Below are 24,038 nucleotides of genomic sequence, written 5' to 3'. Positions count from 1 at the left end.
ATTTGATCTTTCTCTAATTCTTTTAGTTACATCTAGTTCATTTTCTCTTTCTCCAATTTTCCATGTAAGCATTTAAAAATATAATGTATCCCCTGACAACTGCCTTGATTGTATCCCATAAGTTTTGATATGTTGTCTTGTTACTGTCATTATCTAGGCTGAAATCATTAATTCTTTCTATAATTTGTTCTTTGATCCACTCATTCTTTCTAATGAGCTTATTTAGTTTCCAATTACTAATAGATGTATCTCTCCATGGCCCATTATTGTATGTGATTTTTATTACATTATAATCTGAGAAGGCTGCATTCACTATTTCTGCCTTTCTGAAATTCATTATAAGATTATTATATATGTTATTATGTTAATTTTTTGTCATGTACTGTAGAAAGAAAAGTTTATTCCTTCCTATCCCCATTCAGTTTCCTCCAAATGCTTATCATGCCTAGGTTTTGTTACATTCTATTTATCTCTTTAACTTCTTTCTTGTTTATTTTATGGTTAGATTTATTTAAATCTGAGAATGGGAGGTTGAGGTAGCCCACCAGTAGGGTTTTGTTGTCCATGTCTTCCTGTAACTCATTCAACTTTTCTTCTAAGAATTTGGGTAATCTACCACTTGGTACATACATTTTTAGTATTGAAATTGCTTCACTGTTTATGGTACCTTTTAGGAGGATATAGTTTTCTCTTCATGAGATCTATTTTTTTTTTATTGTAAAGTAATTTACTAAAAGCACTATTGTTTAAACATCAAACTAATCATTTGTTAGCCAGTAAGGTACAGCATTATTTTAACATGACAGAATGGTTCCAAGAGATACATGGATGGATAGTAGGTAGTTACACATTTCTTAAATCCATACCCTCCCTGCTTAACTAGATCACATCCCCCCAAAGTTCAGCCAGCCTAGGACTTAGCACAATCACGGTCGCTGATGCTATATCCCCCAGTCGGTCAGTCAGTCAGTCAGTCACTGGAGGGGAGCTTGTGCACATACAGAATTGGTCCAAGGATCCATCTGCAGGACTAGGATCATCTTAAGCTTCGACATTCTACAGCGAGCTAGTTGGAAGGATATAGCAGTAGTAGTAAGTAACATACTTATTATACATGGTAGTGATTATAGAGCATGCGTTTTGGTTGTCCTCCAAGTCCTGCTCCCCTCCTCTCCAAATACACTTGTCACCCAAAAGGAGGATCCTGCTAGCTTTCATTCATTCTTTCATTCATCATTCTGTCAAGAGGCTGCTGGTTTAAGCTCCAGAGACGCCAAACCTCTCCCACTGAGGAAGTCATAGGTTTCTTTGTATTTGAGAACAGGATGGTTGGTGAACAAGACTAACAGAAACTAAAGCGATGTCCCACAGGCGATCACATCGTGAAGTGATGGTGACAGGACAGGGGCACACTTGGAAAGCAAGCATGCCATTTGTTAAGGCTTTTTACCCTGGTACAAAAAATATCAAGCCCCAAAAATTAGTTTTAAAGTTTTTGGGACAGTCCCAACTGAGTATTTATTTACAAGTAAGAAAAATTGGGATTTGACAGCCTGATAAAAATCCAAGTAAATATATGACCCTTCACAATGAATTATTTTGGAGGTATTTGCATACTTGGGCATTTATATTTCACATAACCTTTGCAGCATTGCAAATTCATCCCCTAAGTCCCTGATGTTGATTTGATGTGAGATGCAAAACTAACCTCTCACCCTATCAAACTGGCTCATTCTAGCAAGGAGCCTAGTTAGTGACTATGATCGTATTTGTTCTATTCAGAACAGTAATTCAACCTAGAAACTTCCCTGGTTTTCCTTTTCTTATTCTTCAGACTCAAAAGGTTTCTTTTTCAGGTATGTAAAGTCTTCTGCTAGCAAAGCCAAAGAGTTTTGTTTTTTTTTCCCCCAGTGTGGATACAATCAGTAAAAGGTTCCATTTTAGAAAGTCAGAATGCTTGAAAGTTAATATATCTCTTTCCACTTCACTGGAGAAAATGAGGATTAACGGGAGGATCTCAGAAAGAAAATGTAGAATTCTCAAAGACTGGGTGTCTGCTAAGGTTGTTTATCCTCCTCCATCCATTAGGAAGAAAATCAGGAGCCAATGGCTTGGTGCACTGCTGCTGCCAGGGTGGTACCAGGCTGGCGAAGGTAGTAATCCACTGCATGAGCAGGAGGAAGGAAAGCTACATTCCAGATTCTAACACTAAGACATGGATTCTCTTAAATATAGCCAGCAAATCTTGCCCAGAATTAGAACCACAAACATGGAAATGTATTCTCTTAGATCAGAAAATTTGTCTTTATTTTTTACAAAATGGAATCCAGGAAGTGTAAAAGGCAATAATTTGAGACCAGAGGGCTTATAGTAAATGAGTGTGGGAGAATTAGGTGGTCAATTAATTCAAAGCATTCAAAGAATATGGTCATATAAATATCTGAAAAGCATCTTTTATAGAATAAATGTTCAAAACAAAATGTATAGAACTCATTCCAAACTAAAAATTGAGCATTATAGGTATGTTCTCCTCAACAGAAAATAGTCAACAGTTTTAACATTTTATGAAATCTCTCTAAAAGTCCCTGAAAGCTTTTTGCCTTAGTTACATGAGAAGACTTGCCTTTGATTGAATTCCTTCTTTTTTCACACATGAGAAAGTATTACAGAGGTCCACTGTTAAAAACAGACAATATGTTTGTTGCAAATTAATTCTGGTATAATGTATTACAACAAAGCCTAGGGAAAGCTGCTGAGGTGGCCTCGGGGCTAGGTTTAATAGTCATCTCCTCTGCTGACAACTTCTTTACATGTTGGGCATAAGAGAATGGTGTGCTCAAATTGTGCTGTATAGGAGCCTTTGATGTCACATAAGGGGGGGTAGGGATCCACAATCCCCAAGTCAAACAGGTTCTTGAGAGCCATGAGATATTTACTTTCTCCAAGGCGATCTAGCCACCTGTGGCAGAAGGCCAGGGTGCCAAAGTTTTCATTGATGACATTTAACAAGTGTTTTGCTCTTGGAGGTCTTATTGGCATGTGTCCAACATCAACATTTTTCATATAATGTGAACATTCCATATCATGCACCACACCTTTTCCTGTACTACCAAAGGTTTCTATGGTGTATACTTCACCTTCCTCCATTCTCGTTGCTTCTCCTCCTTTCACAATGGGCACTGTTTTTCCAGCATGTATTCTATATGGCCCAATTGAATGTCCATTAAGATTTCGAATGGGTTTCACTTGATACGTTTTCCCATCAATTTCCACTTCATAAGACTCCATGACTTCCTGGATGGCCTCACCAACATCACAAAGATGAACATCAATTCCAGCACACTTTATTGCAGTGTTAGTAGCATCTTTTACAGCCTTCAACAATGTGTCATATTTGGGGTTGAAAGTGACAGTAAAAGCACAATCGATAATTCTACCGCTGTCGTGTGTTCCAAAATCTATCTTGCAGATGTCGTCATACTGCAAGACCATGGGGTCCCCAGCATTGGGAGTGTAGTGGGCTGCACAGTTATTGAGGGAGCAGCCTGTGGGGAAGGCAAGGCCAGCATTGAGGCCATTCTCTTTTATGAGCTTCTGGGAACAGTCTTCCAGTTTTTCACAGATTTCTATCATAGGCTTGATCCAGCTCATCACATACTTCCTCACTTGTCTATGTGCCTCTGCTGCTTCCCGAAAATCATTCCAGATCTCTTCACTGGCCTGGTCTAATGCTTTTTGTCCTCCACTTGTGGTTCTCCAAGCTGCCGTTCGCCCATCTTGTGTGGAGGGGTACTCGCATTCTTGACCCTTTGGAAATACACCACTGGGATACAGGTCACATATAGGAACTGAGGGCGGGTCTGTCTGTACCTTCGGTCCTTTCTCCTTTTTCTTCTTTTTCTTCTTTTTCTTCTTTTTCTTCTTTTTCTTTCCTGCTGCTCCATCTCCATCACCATCTCCTTCTTCTTCATCATCCTCTTTTTCTTTGTCCTCCAGGGCCTGTTTTTCCAGCTGTTTGGCTACCTCATGCACTGAAGTCCCAGATTCTCCCTCCGTTTCCTGTTGACCTGCGGCGCTGGTCTTCCCCGCCTCTTCTTGTGCCGCCTCTTCTTGGCCATGTCCTTGGCCGCCGCGGCCGCGCCGTCGTCGTCCGGGTCCAGCTTGCCGTTCAGGTGCGGCTCCGGGGCCGCCATGTTGCCGGACCATGAGTCTATTTTTGCAGCTGTTTTGTCTGAGATGAGGATTGCTACCCCTGCTTTTTAACACTTCAGCTGTAGCAAAATATATTTTGCTCCAATCTTTTACTGTCACTCTATATACATCTCTCTGCTTCAAATGAGTTTCTTGTTAGCAGCATATAGTAAGATTCTGGTTTTGATCCAGTCTGCTATTCACTTATGTTTTATGGTGGAGTTCATCCTATTCATGTTCAAAATTTTAATTACTAACTCTTTATTACCCTCCATGCTATCTTCCCTCTGTTTTCATTTTTCCTCTTTTTCACTTTATCCTTATTCCACAGTATTTTGTTTCTGAATACCATCATCTTTAGTGTGTTTTCCCCCTTATATTCAATTCCCTTCCCCTTTTATCCCTTTCTCCTTTGCCAGTTTTTCCTTCCCTTCCTTCTGTAAGTTCTTCTTTTCCTCCCACCTCCCCCTTTCTCCTATTAATACTTGGAAGGTATGATAAATTTCTTTACTTAACTGGGTGTGTGTATATGTTAACTTTAAGTCAAATCTGCTGAGAGTAAGTTTCAGGCAGTTTTAGCAATGGGCCTGTCTTCTCTCTGCCATCTTGGCTCAAAAGTGTAACCCAATGATTCTCAAGTTGTCTCTCCTCATTCTATTCTTGAGGTCAGTGGTTTTGCAGATGAGATATTTTATATTACACTTTCTTCTATTTTTTCCATTTTTTGTTTTTTTTTTAAATAGATTCCTGTTGTCTTATTAATTTATTCATTTCCACAGATTCCTTTCTTTTTTTAGAGAAGAATTTTCTTCATTTACCTTTTCCAGTTGCTTAATTCTATTTTTGAAGGAGTTTTTCCATTTGCCCAGTTGATGCTTCGCGAGTTATTTTCTTTTTTGCATTTGTCCAATTATATTTTCTACGGATTTGTTTTCTTGTTTCAAGGTGTTAATTTTCTCTTGAGTTTCTTTTTCCAATTTTTCCAATTCATTTTTAAACTCCTTCCTGATTTCTTCTAAGAAGTCTTTCAGGACTGGAGAACAATTCTTGTTCTCCTCAGAAGTTCTAGCTCTCTCTAAATTAGGGTCTTTGTATTCAAAGTAGCTTTCAATAGTTCCCCCATACTCTGGCCTTTCTTCATTTTCCTAGGGCTTAGTAACTCTAGTAGAGGGTACTAGGGGCTTTCTAGGAGCATCTGTGAGCTTGATATTTAGTCCATTCCATAAGCCTGGGCAGGGAGTTAGCAGCAGATTCTGAATTATCTTTGAACAATGTGAGCTGGGTCCTTTGACTATTTAGTTAATCTCAGTACTGAGAAAGATCTGCTGCCCATACCTGAGCCTAGGGGGAGGGGAGGAGGTTGTTACTGTGTTTGCTCTGCAAAGAGTCCCTTTATCTCACAGGGATGGGGGTGGGGCTCAACCAGAAACTTGGGGACTCTGCTGAAAACATGGGTCTTTTAGCCCTGGTCTTTCAGGCCACTGGAGCTGACCAGATTGATGTCTAGCCACTGTGCTGCAGTTCCCCTGTCTACTGGGCTGCTCTTCTGCCTGATCAGAACCCAAACTTTCAGAACTTGCTCTGAGGTTAGTCCTGGGTCTCACTCTACTGCCCCTGTGCTGACTCTCTTCTCTTTGCCCTAGGCTCAACCAAGTTCCCCTGAGACAAACCTTGTTGGTAGATCTTCTTTGCTTCTCTGGATTTTGTGGATTTTAATTCTGTTAAGGGGTTTGATTCATATTAATTTTGGGGGGAAACCAGGGGACCTCAGCACCTAGTTTTCTCTCTGCTATCTTGGCCATAAGTTGCAAGGTAGCTTAAAAAAAAACAATGGGTATCTTTTATCATATAGGGCTATTCAAAAAGTTGATAGTTTGAAATAGAATTCCATGTATCCATGGAAATATTCTTTTATTTTCTCCTTTTGCTAACTTAAAATTGAGTTAAAATAAGTAAAATGTATCACTATTTCTACAATTTACAATGCAATTTGAAATTGCACTATGATTTAAAAATGATCAAAGAAATGTGAAAAGCACTTCTAAACATATAAAATGAATGAGACTGTTTTGTAAGCCTAATAGGAGAATTTTTAAAAATTAAATTTATAGATTGGTGAATGACCTCTTGTGACCTACCCAACCTTTAAAATTCCTCCTGGAAAAATGCATTAATAATGCATTATGGAGATAGAGAATGTGATTATTTCCATTCATATAATTAGACAAATTTCCACTGCATTATAACCAGAAATACTAAAAAATAAATAAGAAGAGCTATAGAGCAAACAAATGAAACAATGAAAAGACAAAAATATAGAGAAGCCATTTTTGTTTTCCACATTACCCTAGGCAGTTTTCTAAGCATGTTTTAAATATAAAATATTTCCTTTCCCCTTTAAATTCATCATACAGAATAATACTTCATTAAATTATGATATGTATTAGAAATTAAATCCAATGGTGGTTGTTGTCCTTCATGTTCAAAGACGATCAAAATAATACCGCTCTATGGGAGCTCAATAGACAATATTTCTGACTATGCTTGATCAGACCATTATGAATTTTTAAGATTCTATCATGTATAAATAGTATAAACAGATATAAATTGCCTATATGACCATTAGGAATGAAGATGGCTCCAAATTTGCACATTTCATATTTCTTTTGTTATTGCAATTCTGCTTTGCTCAAAAAGAATAATGCCTTCTTTGATGAGGGTGTGCTAAGATAGATTGTCCTGTGTGAGTGTCTCCCATGTCTCACAAAGAGATCTTGATAGTGATCTTGTGTAAAATCTTCTGACCTTTGTGTGAGAAGTTACATTTTCTGAATTCTTTAAAAGATAGTCTTTTAGGAAAACCAATGTTTGGCCAGTTCATCTAACTTGGGTCCCTGCATTAGAGCCTGATTTCTTGACAATTCAACTCAGATTTTTCTACCTTATTTTTACAGGTGATTTTCAAAATCTTTACAAGACAATTTGAATGAAATTTCTTCAAATTCCCAACATGTGACTGTTATCCTGTCTAATTTTCACAGACATATAGTGAGATAAGCACAATGATTTTGCTGACCAGTTTGGTGGGCAGACTAATATTACTTTCTACCACACTTACCTTCAGAGACTCCCCAAAACTGGTTTTGCAATTGTCAGCCTAAGCATCTGTGTTTACATTCCTGGCAAGTATGCAGCTAAGGTAAATGAACTTATCTGGAAATTTCAAAATGTCTCCATTCACTATAACCTGATTGCATCTATGAATGGTCTGATGTTGGCTGGTGGAAAAATTCTGTTTTTTGATATTGTTAGACTAAACTTATGGCAAGAAGCATTGCCTCTCAAAAATTATTCCATCCCAAGCTCAGGGACTACTTGAGTATATAACTCTTCTTCCACTTTAGCCTTTTAATTAAATCAAACTGATTTAAATCCACTTTTCTCACAAGAAATTCTCCAAAGAGTAGAAGCACAACAGTATACATTTATTTTAGAATATTTTGAATACTTTCTTGATAGTAGCAGTCCTATTTGCCTTTGAATAACTTTCCTCTTTAACTCAGAACCTTTGAACTCATTCATCAGTTAAAAATGAAAGCAGATATAGCTGTGAATCAAATTAGATGCCATAATAACTCTACTCCAAGAATATCTATAAGTAGATGGGATTCAGTGAGGTATACCAACTCACATTTAAGCAAATTTCATGCTTAATGAAATGTAATGCTCTGTGAAAAGTTTCCTCATTCTCTGTGGTAGACTACTTTGCATGAATTCTGTTTTCATGTGAAGGTCAGGCCTGATTCAAGATTTTCATATTACATGCTTCTTAGAAATAATACAAAGAAATAGACTTATTTTCTGCTGATGAATTCAATATTTAACTAGGAATAAATAGTATAACCTAATAGCTTTTTAGAGATAAGTCAGATTTATCAAAGTTTCTGTGACTTTGGCAAATGTTAAACTTTGATTTTTGTATATTTTAAATTGACCTTAGTATCCCATATGTATTTTGTCTCCTACTTCATGACAAAAAGGGAATGCTTTAATCAAATTCAATTGCCCATGATCCAGTACAAATAATTAAAGCTAATTCTATTTCTATACTCTCTTAAGCCAGACCACTTGTTAGGTACTCTGTGGTTAATGGATTAAGTGGTTTTCCTAACATCACATAGTTGCCCTCAAAAATATTCTTTTTCATTACAACTTTGATGCCTAAAATTCCCATTTACTCTATGTTGTAAAGTCCATAGTAGATTCCTTTGATTTTCTGCTGACTTCCAGGACCAACCAAAAGCAAATACAGAATAACTGGCATCATAAAAATTTATGATTTGCAATTAACTTGCAATAAAAATAGTGTAGAGACTTCATGCCCTTTTGAATGATAAAAATCAGAGTCAGATTTCACTTTTGGTAATAGCTCAGTCTTTCATAGCAAAGTGATTATTACTGGATAACTAGGCAAAAGTACTGACTGCCAAGACATTATCTAGACATGGAACGCATTGTTATGTTTTCTGAAGAATATTGATAAGATCAGTAGAATATTTTTTTAGGTCAAAAAATAGACTTGAGGAGAGAATTTTGCAGAAAATCTATTATAGACATGCCCTCTCCAATGAAGGCCCATGTTCCTTAAAGAAGAAAATTTTACTTGTCCTTACAAGGTGTTCTTATAAAAGTTGGATTTTATATCTCCCCACCATCAAACTGATTCCTTGGACTGCTTTTTTGACATAATAACTCCCTTTTAATATTCTTGGTATTGACTCAAAAGATTAGTAACTATTGATGTCACCTGTTTTTAACTGATAGTATGCAACTGGATAATAACTGATATTTATCATAAATTTTTCATGACATGAATTTTAAAGGTTCAAAATTGTCTTCTTTATCAGCAGGAAAGCACTCAGAGAAAAATATGAATCATGGCACCAATGAATTCTAATGTGAAAGAAATGGAACAACCTTTATTGAACTGAAAAATTACAAATATGAAGCATAACTTAAAGCCTAAATATGTTCATTGAGTCTCCATGCCAATCTCTATTGCAACCCTATCACATGAAAGTATGCAAGGATTTCTTTAATCTAGTCTTTCCTTCTACTCATGTATAAGAATAAGAGACTGTTCAAAGACAACTTTCCCTCAAGAGGATTGGCTAGTTTCAAGACATAAGATCATTGGGATTTTGCTGAGAAGTAGGGTGGACTTGAAGAGCGACTTAGTGAGGAAAAAGACAGAGCTGAAACTTTGGAGGAACAGTGACAAGTCCAGTAGAACAAGACTTGATGTTGATGTCCTTAGGATCAATGATACTCTTCAGGGTAAAGTTCTGCAGAATGGTGACCAGAAATAAAAATAATTCCATCTTAGCCAGGCCCTCTCCTAAACAGACCCGTTTTCCTGAAAAGCAAAGAAACAAAAAAATCATAATCCTCCTTGGTGACTTTCATGCAAAAATCCATTTTGATACCAACATTCCCAGGAAATCTTATCTGAGACAACTGAGACTTAAATTTGACCTCAGGCATTTCTAACTATGTGGCTGCACATGCCACTTAACCTCTTACAGCCTCAGCTTTGATGCATACAATATTATGGGGATTAGAGCAAATGTGTGGGGGTTAGGAAGCAAGGTATTGTGAAAAGATTTATTCATTTCTCTGCCTATAAAAATTTATTCATTTCTATTCCTATAACAATGTAAACTATAGCAACTGTCTTCGAGGGTTATTGTGAGCATTTACTGAGATAAATTAAAAACTTCACTTTCAAACTTTAAAATAGTATCATTTAATATCTTCTCAGAAATCATAGGCAATGTCTCATTTATTTTTGAGTCTTTCCATACCAAGCACAATGACTTTTCCTTGACTATTACAAATAACAGTTTTACACCTTATAATTTTAAGTACAAGGATTTAAAGACTAAATGATTTGCTCAGATTCACTTGACCAGGATTATGTCAGAGGTAGGATTTGAATCCATGTTGACATTAAAGCTGCCTCTTTCCTTCTGCCATCACCACATATACCATATATATATATATATATATATATATATATATATATATATATATACTATAAATTGATTTATAATATGTTTTTTAATTGAATGAATTAATGAACAAATGAATGATCCAGGATAAAAATATGATAAACATGTTAAGATGTGTGTAATGGGAGAAAAATGGAGGAAAACCAGCTTCAGTAAAATTCAATTCAGTTGTGATCATTAGGTATAGAATGAATAAATCTTGCTACACAAAACTTCCTGCTTCTCACCAATGTAACCTGAAAGTGTGGTGTGAGTCAATCATCCAATAAGTATTTATTCAGCAACTATTCCATGTTAGACTTGTTTTGTTTTAAGACTTAGAATTACAAAACAATGAAAAAGAAAAGAGATAAGAAGAATTCTAAGGAATTAAGCTAGGCTGCTGAAGTGCTCACATTTATGTTGCATATGAAAACAATTTGAATCATCTTATTAGTGACAGAAGAAGAACACACATTCACTAAAGGGAATCAAATAGAAATATTGTAGATACTCATTCATTTAAAATTGAGAAGGAAAAATGAGAAAGAAAAATCCACCTATGGAAAAAGCCATAAAGTAGTTATTCTTCTTAAAACTACCATCTTCATTCAGGAAGTGTCCTTCGTCAAACTGATGGGGATTGGGGAATTCTTTTTTGTCAAACAAGATAGAGTAAAGTGATGGGAATACTGTTGTACCCTGAAATAAAGAAATTACAATGGTGGATTAATATCTTGATCCAATGTCCAGAAAAATACTTTTTACACATTACTAAATATTATTTTCTGTCAATCATCTCTCTCAGATTATAAGACTTTCTTCCAATCAAATCAGCTCTTCTTAGTGACTTCAACCCATTTAATTTCAGCTTCTGTCAACCTTTCAGCAGTGTTATATTCTCAACTCCAGTCTATGCTCTGCGATGTCTAAGCAATTTTTCTCCTCAGTCTTTCTGCTATCACTCCTTCCTTACCTTATTCGGTCATGGAATCATATTATTTTCCATTTTTAGAGACTGATAATACCACAGACTTTAGGAGTTATGTTTACTTTCCACAGAATCCTGTGAAAAATTTGTCTAGGCATGGTTGCTTTGATGATGATGTGATTCTTGTTCCTCATAAACAAAGTTACAAAGTCTTTGAACAGCTCAGAATATAGATTTTTAACTTTATAAACTAAAATGCAAGATTTGTAGGAGAAATGTTTTTTATTGAAATAAAGATGTACTTTTCTATCTTAGTACATTAATCCCCTGTGATCTATTCATAAAACCTGAAATATCTATTATGGACTTCTTTTCTTTATAGTATTTCAAATAGATTTTTTTATTGTCTTTTAGTTTCTTACATCTCTATAATTTCCTTTGCTATCCCCATTCTTTGCATTCTCAGAGAGACATATAGTAAGGAATACTTTATAAAAAAAAGCAAAAAGCACCTATAGCTGATAAATACATATAATATCACATGAAAATAAGATAAAATCTTTATTTCTTCTAGGAATCTAGTTAAACTTAAATTGAAACTATGATTTCTTGGAGGATGTGTATGGAAATGATGTAGTAGGATTGTCTTTTTTGAGTTTCAGTTCTTCACATCACTAATCCCATACTATTTCTCTACCATGAGTGTTTTCTTTATTTTTCTCATTTTTTCTGGACTTCATAAATTTGAACTTTTATCAGTACTAAGTTCTGTATTTTAGTTAAGGAATAGTGTTTTCTTCTTTCATCATGATTTGTATTCTCAGAGAACTGAATAATGAGCTAGGTATTCTTCAGGGAGGAGTCAGTTGATACACTGGGTAGAATGCTAGACTTGGGCCCAAGAATATCTGAGTTCCAAACCTGTATTAAACCTTAACTAGCTTTGTGATGCTGGGCAAGTTATTTAACCTCTATCTGCCTTAATCTCCTCAGCTATGGAGATGGTAAGAGCTTCTACCTCACAAATTAGTTGTGGAAATAAAATCTGATAATATTCATAAAATGTTTTGTTACCATTAATATGCTATATAAATACTTGCTAAATAAATAATATATTTAAATACTTGCTATGTAATATATAAAAATACTTGCTATATAAATAATATACTAAACAAATACTTTGTTTTTGTTCCTGTTCTGACAGAAGTGTTTCTAACTAGCAAGTTCTCACAGATTAGGATGAAATGGGGACATCTGATTTAGCATATGCCCTTATTAATACCCTCCAAATCAGAACTTCCTAGGTTCCTGGTTCAGGGTCAGAGTAAAAAAAAAATGTGTTCCAGTCCTCACTAGCTTGAGTTGGAAGTCTTCAGTTATTGGTTCAAAAACCTGTAAAACTGTTACTGGTATTCTTCAAAATTTGTTCCAATAATATATGAACAGAAGTTCAAAAATTTTCTATGTGCTCTCCAAGTAAGAAGCTTAATTTTAGCACATTTTCTACAGAAAATTTGGTAAACTTCAGATATTACCTAATGTGTCTTGCATATATCTGCTATCACCTGGGCCATGGAGTCCATAATTCCATGAGATCCACCGTTTTATTTTGCCCCAGTTACCATAGCTATCATAAGTGATTTTCTTAGTGATGGACCAATTGAGTTTTGGTAGTGGTTATTACCTTTTTATATCCCATGGCAAAATCATACTTATCTGCAAAAATATTATCCAACAGAAGTTCAACCTAAATAGCTCCTTCAACAAAGCTATGATAGATTCCCCAGAGGGTCACTTTCTGCTTCTCTGTTGACTTAGAGAATCCCATCTAAGGGTTATCTTGCTATAAGTTCTCTATGCAGGTAAGTTTGGTTCAAAGCTTCAAAACTTTCTTGAGTGAATGGCAAAAGCTCTGTAGGAAGATGCTTATCTTTAGTTACAATGCCGGTATGGAGAGTCCTGATCATATGTGGAAGCACTGTGTCCCACACCAAAGGTATTGTGAAGCTACTGTATTCATGGAAACTGATATATATGTATGTATGTATGTATATATATATATATATATATATATATATATATATATATATACTCATGCACCCTCTTCTTTTCCACTATCGTCCACAAATATTTTATCATATAATGCCACAAGTATTTGGAAAAGGCAACATACAATTTAGACTTATTTCAAAACAATCCAATTGTTAGGTTACACCTGAAATTTAAAATCATGCTTCAGTGTGTAGGGAAATAAAGAAAAACAGCTAACATCTCCTCATTACCCGTAACATTACATTTCTTCCTCCTCAAGACACACGACATTTAGACTGGTTCAGTCATGCATACAAGACTAATGTACTTGAAAATGTATTAAAGGGGTTAAGCAGACAATAAAGCAAAAAAAAACACACAACAGAGTTCAGAGTCATATTCAGGTCTTTATTCCACTTCACCCCTCCATATGCATTGACTTGATTAGAATAATAATCAGAAAACAAAAAAGAGAAAATTCTATAATGATTTCAGTTAGAAGTATCCCTTGAATTCACCTTTGACTTGCTAGAAATAAAGTATTTTGCAGAGACAATAGTCAAAGACATTGAATAAATTCTCCAAATGTCTGCTAAAAGTTAAATGACTGTTATTGTATTTGATAAAGGAAAGTACCCACTCAATTGTTACCTAAACTATAAATCCTTACACAATTTTGAATGGAATTTTGTCTAATAATAGGAGATTCTCTAAATGTGACTGTAAAGTGACTTGTGAGAGAATTATTTTTAGGGTCATATGCCATCTTTAGAATCTCTTTAAGTAAAGTACTTAACTTAATTTCAATTGATAAAAATGTTTCTGTAGAAGTGTTCCTAAAATGAGGAATATAGCTAATGAATAAAGTTGATAAGAAGACAATAAAGCAGAAAAAAATAGCAGAGTTCAGTGATGTTAAAATCTTTGGCATCTCTTGTACTGTGATAGCAGAAGATTGCTATTTCTATGTTAAATGATTGATAGAGTACAGGGGAATGTTTTTTTTTTTTTGATGGTAGTGGAATGGATCTGGAATTATAAGTTCTAGGGAGGATGTTTTTGGTGAGTAAACTACTAAAAGACTAGAGGATTCCCCTGAAAATTGAAAGTTAAGTTACATTCTAATGGCCACACCGTCATTATGAGTCCGAAGCATACTTGAACTTTCTTGATGTTTTATTTTTGAATTATATATTATCAAAGTTTTTCAACATTTATCCACTTGCATATTTAAAAGTTACATATTTTTCTACCACCATCTCTTCCCACACTCCCTCCCCTCAGCACTAAGCAGTCTGGTAGAGATTGTATTTAACATGTTTATATATTAGTCATTTTGTGAATGAGAAATAAGGCTAAAGAAAAAGAAAGAAAATCATAGAATAGAAAGGAAAAACATGAGAAGTTTTACAAAAAGTGAATGTAGTATCCATTCAGATTCTGTGAGTTCCCCCCACCCCGATATGAATGACATTGTCCATAACAGGTCTTCCATGGCTGTCCTAGATTTCTGAAATGCTGAGAGGTGATGTGTCCGTCATAGTTGACCAACTCCCAATATTGTTAATGTGTCCAATGTTCTCTTGGTTCTGCTTGCTTCACTTAGCATCAGTTCTTGTAATTCTTTCCATGCTCCTCTACGGTCCAATTATTAATAGATTCTTATAGAACAATGGTACTTCATAACATTCATATACCATAATTTGTTCAGCCATTCTCCAATTGATTATACCTCCCTTCAATTTCCAATTCATTGCTATTACAAAAAGAACTGTCATAATTAATTTTCAATAAGTGGGATTTTCCGATTTTTATGGCATTTTTGTATATATAGACCTATTGCTCTTTGGACATAGTTTCATATTGCTCTTCAGAATGTTTGAATTAGTTCACAACTCAACCACACTGCAATAATGTTCTAGTCTTACCATAAGTTTTCCAACATTGATCATTTTTTTTCTTTTTGTCATCTGTCAGTCTGCTTGGTATGAGGTAGTATACCATAGTTGTTTTTAATTGTACTTGTCTAATTAATAATGATTTGAACTATTTTAATAATGATTATATATTGATTTAATTTATTCCATTGGAAACAGACTGTTCATATTCATTGATTATTTATCAATTGGGTAATGACTCTTGTTACCTTTATATTTGATTCACTTCTCTATGTATTTTAGAAATGAGACTCTTATCAAAATGTCAAACTTTCTGTTTTTTTTTCTAATCACAAGAGAATTGGATTTATTAGTGCAATTTTTTAAAATTTAATATCATCAAAAGCATCCATTTTGCAATTTATAATGTATTCTATTTCTTGTTTGACTATAAATTTCTCCCACTTCCATAGATTTGAAAGATAGAGTATTTCTTGATCTTTTAATTGATCTATGATATCATCTTTTCTAAATACATCCTGATGATTTTTGCGTGTTTGTTTTATATCCTGCTGCTTTTCTGAAATTGTTAATTATTTCAAGGTTTTAGTTGATTTTGTAGGCTTCTCTAAGTAAATCATCATTTTGCCTTTAAAGAGTGAATGTTTTGATTCCTGAGTATTTTATATTTTGGTAAATATGTATCCCTTTTGCTCACATTATCAAATTGATTGGCATACAGTCAGGCAATATAACTCTGAATTATATCTTTAATTTCCTCCTCATTGGTGGTGAGTTCATATTTGATACTGGCAATTTGCTATTCTCCTTTCTTTTTTAAAATCAGATTAACCAATGATTTATCTATGTTTTTCCATAAAGCCAGCTCAGGTTTATTTCTTAGATCAATGATTTTCTTGCTTTCAATTTAATCTCTCCTTTGATTTTCAGAATTTACAATGTGATATTAAATTGGGAATCTGTAATTTGTTATTTTTCTCACAACTCATTGATTTCTTCTTTGTCTATTTTATTCATAGGAGTATTTAGAGATTAAAAAAACTTATCCTAAAATGCTTTGGATACATTCCATAAATTTTCATAAAATTTCTCATTCTTATCATTTTCTTGCTTGAAATTGTTGATTATTTATATCATTTATTGATCCCATTTGTTAAAATTAGATTGTTTAGTTTCCAACTAATTTTTGATCCCTTTAGCTCTCTTACCAGAGTACTATAATCCTTCTTAACTAAATTATTGATTAAGGCAAAATCATATTCTGATCTGTTTATGTCCAATTCTTTTGTTATATCCAACTCCCAACCTCTGTCTCTATTGTACTATAACCCTCCTTAATTAAAGTATCTAGTGAAGTAAGGTCACATCATGCTTTAATTATGTATGAACCTGTAAGTACTCTCCTTATCTCTGTCACTATAGAAAATACCACCCTCATAATCTGCATTGATTCAATTCTCATTTATACTCAGATCCTCTATGAATAATCTTTTAAACTTTTTTTAACCCTTTAACTGTTCCAAAAAATAGTTTTCAAAAGTATCAAGATGTATACAGTTTAGTGTTCTTTACTAGCAATTTTTTCTTCTTTACAATTACTTATTTTTTTTAGGTTTTTGCAAGGCAAATGGGGTTAAGTGGCTTGCGTAAGGCCACACAGCTAGGTAATTATTAAATGTCTGAGACTGGATTTGAACCCAAGTACTCCTGACTCCAGGGCCGGTGCTTACAATTACCTTTTAAAGAATCTGTTGAGTATTGTATTTGCAGATCAAATTTTCTCTTCAGTTCTTATCATTTTATCAGAAAATTTGGGAATTCTTCTATTTTATTTGAAATCCATGTTTTTCCCTGACAGAGTATGCTGAATTTTGGAGTGTAGATAATTCTTGTTTATGGTCCAAGGTCTTTAGTACTCCAAAATATCAAATTCCAGGCTTTCTAATCCTTTAATGTTTAAGCTGATAAATCTCTTGTCATTCTGATTATGCTTCCTTTGTATTTAACTTGCTTCTTTTTTGTTGTTTGTAGTATTTTCTCTTAGTTGAGGATTCCAAGATGGCTATGATAGTCCTTAGAAGTTTTATTTTGGGGTCTTTTGTATTCATTCAAGAAGTATTTTATCATCTTGATTTATTGTATTAGGACAATTTTCAATGATAATTTCCTGAATCATATTGTCCAGCTCTTTTTTTTAATCAAAGCTTTTGAGTAGACCAATAATTCATAAATTATCTCTGCTGAATCTATTTTTCAGGTCATTTGATTTTCTTAAATATTACTTTATATTTTCTTCAGTTTTTCAGCCTTTTGGTTTTCTTTGATGGTGTTTCATAGAATCATTAGTTTTTATTTGCTCAATTCTAATTTTTAGTGTTTTATTTTCTTCAGGTAGCTTTTGCTTTTCCTTTTCCAGGTGGTTAATTTTACTTTTAAATGAGTTGTTTTCCTTTATTAGTTGGTTAATTGGCTCTCCTTCCCCTCCTTTTATTCTTCCTTTCTTCTTTGGTTTTTAAAATCCTTTTTTAAGCTGCTCCATGAGATTTTAGATTTGAGTCGAATTCATAAACCCTTTGAGACTTCTCAGGTAAGTAATGCTTCAATAGTTTCTTCTAAAATGGTATTTTTATCATCTCTATCAGAATGGTAGCTTTCTATGGTTACTTTTTTTATTTTTGCTCATTTTGATAGCTGAGTTCTGCATTTAGGGTATAAGGAGTATAGTTCTAAGTTTTTTGTGCTTGGGGGTGGATCTGGTCTCTGGTTTATTGCTTGCCAAATTTTTGCCTATGCACCACAGACATCATGCAGAGGTTTGTTTCCTCCTTTAGGTTTAAATTTTACCTATGTTCCCTACCCAGTGCTTTTTGTTGCCTCAGTGTTTCTAGGGCTCAGAATTTGCCTGGATTGGGACACTGCCTGCTGGCCTGCTAAGTAGCTGAGCCATGACTCAGGCTACTGTCTAGATGCTGGGATCTAACTGCTTCCCACCAGCTATTCCTCTCTCTTCTATTGCTGGACTAAACTTCTCCTTTTCCCCCAAAGACACAAACCTTTCACTGAAGATTCTCCATGATGTTAGAGTTCAGAACTTATTTTGTTCTTCTTTTTTTGGTAGGATTTATAGCTTTAATATCTGTTTAGATGCTTCATTTAATGGGATATAAGGAAAAACTCTGGGAGCATGATAGCTTCATGTGACTACCTTGACTCTACCCTGAAAGCCCTCTGAGCAAAGGTATTGCTAACAACAAGGCTGATTATTCACCTTCTATGCTTATATGTGAAAGGACATGAAGAATATAATAACTTTCCTTATTTCTTTGTAATTCAATTTGATTGAAAAAATGTTCAATTTGGTAATTTCATACATATGTGAATACATTCCAAATGGTTCTTTTCTCAATGCCACTTCAGTTGGAGAAGCTATTTTACAGCTACTAAGCTTATATCATTATCTTCCTCATGTATTCAAACCAACAAAGAGCACGATCATGTAATAAATAAGAAAATGGATGTGATTTAAAATCCCTTTCAGGTATTTATTATCTATATTACACCAAATGTCACTTTGCCTCTGATAGCCCCAAGAGTTTATATGCAGAGTATATATTAAAGTAAATATGCTGCATTAGTACTTTATGACACTGACTAAAAATCATACATTGATTTGGAAAGTTTGAAGAAAGTAATATGGCTACAATATTTCTTCCATTTCCATCTTTCTTACCTTAGGTACGAAGTATTGATGGAGGTGGGTATCATGAGTTGCTTCATGTGGTAAGCTGAAAGGGGCAAGATTAGTATATCTCTGTATCTCATGCAACATAGCTTCTGTGTAGGGCATCTCCAGTTTGTCTTTCATGGAAGGAATTCTATTTTGTCCAATAACTCAGTCAATTTCTTCTTGAATTTTAACTGTTTTGAAATAAAAAAATAACTAAACTTATGCTGTCTTAATAACTGAAATACTAAACTGACCATAGTGATATAGTTACCAGAAAGTAAATTAAATAAAATTTCTACAGAATCAGGAAGAAGTTCTTTTTCATATGAATTGAATTATATAATATATATGTGGAAAGAAGAAACATTCATTTTCATGAGTTATTTTAAGTTGTTTAAGAAAGTTGGCTGAGTGCCTATCTTTTCTCTGCCATCTTAAATATATCTATTAAAGGTTTTCAAAAGCATTGAAGAAAAATGTTAAATCTAATACTAGTGAAAATAGGGAAACAGGAAGTTGTTAAATAAGGGGATGACATAGATCTGTACTTTCAAAAAATCAACTGGACAATTGAAGAATTTGTGGACTGGTTTGTGATTTGATTCAGGGAGGAAAATAAGCAGAATAGCGAAATAGGAGGGGCTGAAAGGGATCAGATAATAGAAATATCAGAGGAGTGTATATGGGAGATGTTAGACAAGGTGATACTGAGATTATGAACCAGGATGCCTAGGAGAATGTAATACATTTGTCAGTGATAGGAAAGTTAAGAAGAGAGGAGAATTTCTTGGAGAAATCATGATTTTTAATTTTGAGCATGTTGAGTTTAAAAATTCTATGAATCAAAGATTGAGATGTTTAATAGAGCTGCCAGACTGGAGGTAGAAAGGTTGGAGTTCGATGTCTGGAAGTCTTCTATATAAATAGGATAATTGAGACCAAGAAGCAGACCCAGAAGCAGCTTCAGAAAAGGCAGACAATTGGAGAACCAGTAGAGAGAAGTATTAGGAAAATATAAAGAGAAGAGAGCAATTGATCGTGTCAGATGATACAGAAGAGAAAGATTATCTTAATTAAGAAATCATTTTTTTTGCAAGGCAATAGGGTTAAGTGGCTTGCCCAAGGCCACACAGCTAATTATTAAGTGTCTGAGACCAGATTTGAACCCAGCTACTCCTAACTCCAGGGCTGGTGCTTTATCCACTGAGCCACCTAGCCACCCCCTTAATTAATGAATCTAATGGGTTGTTTTTAAGTAGAATGAAGATAGAGAAGAAAAGTCATTAAATTATGCAATTAAGAGATTATTAGTAACTTCATAGTGAGCAGTTTGATTGAATGAATAGTTAAGATTCTAGGCTACAAAGAGTTACAAAGGGAAAAAGAGGAAACGTGAATAAAGGCACCTATTGCAGATGATATTTTCAAGGATTTCAGCCCTCCCTCCCTCCCCCCCCCAAACACCAAACATACAAAGGGACATCCATCCATAAAATGGAGGAGAGACATAAAATAGTAATTACATTCTTTACAATTGTTCTGTGTATGCTTATATGTTACTTGATTCCCCTACTAAGATTTAAAATATTTGAAGGAAGATAGTATTTCATCCTTTGTTTTCATAGCCCCAGAAAGTAGAACATTGTTTGACACAGGGTAGATGCCTGATAAATGTTTGTTGATCAGCTGATTGGACTCAAACAGAAAATATTCAGAGTTCTCAACTGCCTTGAATAAAACTCATTCCAGACATGTTGTGTTCTACTTTTTCCATTTAGGAAGGTAAAAGGGCCCGCATGCTCTCTAAACTGCCAGTTAATAGAAGTATCTGCTTCAGGAAAAATTCACAATTTTTTATGGTCATGGAGAATTAGAATAGTTGCTTTGATAGAAAATATGATAGTTGAGGTATGTGGAAGAGTCAGCTGCTGTGTCCTGAGTGCCATGTCCATTCTCTTATTTGTCCTTTTCTCCTCACTGAGTTTATTCTTTTTTGCTTCCCACTATTATTAGACTCTTTCCTATCAGCTGTTAATATTTTTTGAAAATCATTCAATCACAATCATGAAGCATTGGACCAGGTTCTGCATAAAGTTGGTTAGACAATTAACCTGAAATCTTTGATTTTAGTATCATAGTATTTTGAATTTTTGTCTTTACCTTGGATTTCTGGATGCTTCAGGATGAGAAGAAGGCCATATCTCAAAGTGATGCTGATTGTTTCTGTCCCAGCATCAAATAAATCCAATCTTGCTGTGGTCAAATTTTCCAGGTCAAACACAGTATTTGGATTACCTGGGTCCTATAGGTTATTTAGGCAGCAATAAGATAAATGTGTAATGAATGAATGGAAATAAAATTGGAATAATTAAGGAGAAATGAATTTAAAAAATCAGTCATTGACAAATTTGAGCAAGTATAATTTTAGTTCTCTGTTTCCTTGTCCAATCATATTTGTCATTCTTTTCTAGAGAATGAGACCCTACATAAAGATCTTGCTTATTAGGACATGGTAATATCTCTGCTATGGTGAAACTGTCCTCTGACTATGCTCTTCTCCCTCAGAACCTACATTTAGTTTGCTGTAATGTCAAAAAAAGGACCTGGGCCAATCATACTTAGTAGAAGGGGGTCTTTTGGTATTTTAGGAGAGTTGGCGGTCCTTGAGCTCAAGAACTATCTAGCTCCATTATTTCCTTGAAACTCAACAAGAACAAATTCAATCTCATTTCACAGTGGTTCCAGAGAGTCTAGAAGCCAAAAAGAATAATGATATTTTTGGAGTCCAACAAAACATGAAATAGAAGGTTGTTCTCTATGAAGTAGATAGGAAGAGACTAGCTTGGATGTGAAACAGTTGGAGCTGGCTATAAGTTATAATTTAAATGAGATTGTGCTTTCTCATTCATTAATCAAGATACATTAGCCTAAGATGTAATTCCAAAATCAAGGAGACTCTATTACCATCCTGAAAAATTGCTCAATTAGCCTTTACCTAAAAACCTTTAATAGAGTGAAAACATTCTATCTGGAGACATTCTACTTTCTTTTTATTCAACTCTAGATCTTAGATATTCATTTTATCAAGTTAATACATAATTACTTAATTAATTCTGTCTATTGGATTCAGGCAGAAGACAGTCTTTTCATCCCTTCAAATAATGGGAGTTATCACCTGCTCCATTTGTCTTCCTTTGCCAGGTAAAATATTAACTTATTTAACCGCTTCCCAGATGACATAATCTCATAGACCTTTACCACCTTGTTTGTCCTTTTCTACACACTCCACAGTCAATTAAAATCCTTTCTCAAAACTACTTCAAGAGGCGGCTAGGTGGTGCAGTGGATAAAGCACCTGCCCTGGAGTCAGGAGTACCTGGGTTCAAATCCAGTCTCACACACTTAATGATTACCTAGCTGTGTGGCCTTGGGCGAGTCACTTAACCCCATTTGCCTTGCAAGAAAAAAACTACTTCAAAATGAACTTTCCAATACAGATATGGTGTGAATGGGGAAATACAGAAGGCAACTGGACAGTCACATGTTGTTCCTTTATTTTTTTCTCTCATTAGACTAGTTTTCTCAATCTAGAATATGGCACAAACCCTAATGTCTTCTTAGACCAATGAAGAAGACTTTTGTCTAATCATCCCTAACTTCAAATTAGTGACTTCCTTTTTGATTCACCATTTTTGAGGAATTCATTTGTTCACCCCCATAAATCACTCCTCAATGCTTTCCATGTATCTATTCTTATCTATAATCTTTCATCTTCTATCAGCTTTCTCACTTCTTCCTAGATTCCTTGTCCTCTGTGTCCTGGAAGATAACGCTAGTACTGGAGCCACAGCAGCTGATTGGTGAGTTACTTCTAGAGGTTTCAATTTGAGTTCATAGGAGGCACATAAAGGATTCTTTTTGAATTAAAGGTATTAACTCTCTGGTCTTAGACATTCTGTCTGTCTCCATGCAGTCTAAATCCCATCAATTTGTGAGTATCATTAATTATGTTTTAGAGGGTATAGGGCTTTCTTTTATGCCACTTTTCTTTCTTTTGTGCCATTTCTGCAGTCTGTCTCAAGAATTACCCATGCAGGGGCAGCTAGGTGGTATAGTGGAAAGAGGATTGACCCTAGAATCAGAAGGACCTGAGTTCAAATCCGGCCTCAGACACTTATTAATTACCTAACTGTGTGACCTTGGGCAAGTCATTTAATCCCACTGTCTTGCAAAAGAACAAAAACAAAAACAAAGAATTGCCTGTCCATTTTGTCAGCCATACAATAAACATTTGATAAGTGGATAGCATGTGCCAGACAGGATCAAAAATCAGGGAGACAGAGTATTGTCTAAAAGACAGTGCTTGCTTTCAAGGATCTCACAGTTTAATAAGAGAGACGACATGAGGCAAGTATGAGTAAATCATTCTACACATAAATTAGAACTAATTAACAGAAAGGAGACAATTGAATTAAGAGGTGTTGGGGGGAAACTTCCTTTAGAAATCGGAATTCTAGTTGAGACTTGAAGGAAACTAGAGAAGCCAGGAGGGTGAAGTGATAAGGAAAGAAAACAGTTCTAGCATAAAGGGCACCAAATTAAAATATACTGGCTCTATAGCTACAGGTGGTTTTGGTGTTTGAACAAAAGCAAAAAAAAAATCCAGTGTCATTAGATAATAAATTATATGAGGTAGTATAGGAAATGTAAAAAAGACATGAATTCTTAGAGGAAGGGAAGTCTATGAAGGTCTTCAGGCATCAAAAAAGATTATCATTTCTTTTGGAAGGAATATGGAACAATCGGGGCTTATTAAGTAGGGGAGTGACATGGTTAAATGTGAACCATTTAGGAAGATAATTTAGACTGAATAGAACATGAATTGGAGAGAGGAAAGGCTTGAAGCAGGGAGACCATCCAATAGATTATTATAATAGTGCTCCCATGAGTAGATAAGGTCCTACAGAAGAAGGATGATTACCAGAAGAGAGAAAAAGGGCATATCTGAAAGATTCTACGAATATCAAATTGATAGAACTTGGCAACTGAATAAGAATGAGAGTGAGTCCTTGGAAATTACATCTAGGTTGCAAGTATTACATTAGAAAGATAGTAGTACTCTTTTTTTTTTAAAGGATTTTGCAGGGCAAATGGGATTAAGTGGCTTGCCCAAGGCCACACAACTAGGTAATTATTAAGTGTCTGAGGCC

At 34.7% G+C, this 24,038-nt stretch overlaps 2 pseudogenes; both read right to left on the bottom strand.

Annotated features, from left to right (window-relative positions):
• Positions 1 to 2,775: 2,775 nt before the first annotated feature.
• On the bottom strand, positions 2,776 to 4,193 carry LOC141522643 (methionine aminopeptidase 2 pseudogene; annotated as a pseudogene).
• Positions 4,194 to 9,425: 5,232 nt separating this feature from the next.
• LOC141523074 (cytochrome P450 2C23-like) overlaps positions 9,426 to 24,038 on the bottom strand; it is a 30,553-nt pseudogene continuing 15,940 nt past the window's right edge.

This window comes from Macrotis lagotis, chromosome 4, assembly GCF_037893015.1.
Source record: "Macrotis lagotis isolate mMagLag1 chromosome 4, bilby.v1.9.chrom.fasta, whole genome shotgun sequence".
NCBI classification, from domain to species: Eukaryota; Metazoa; Chordata; class Mammalia; order Peramelemorphia; family Peramelidae; genus Macrotis; species Macrotis lagotis.
This window is presented reverse-complemented; position numbering and strand designations above follow the sequence as displayed.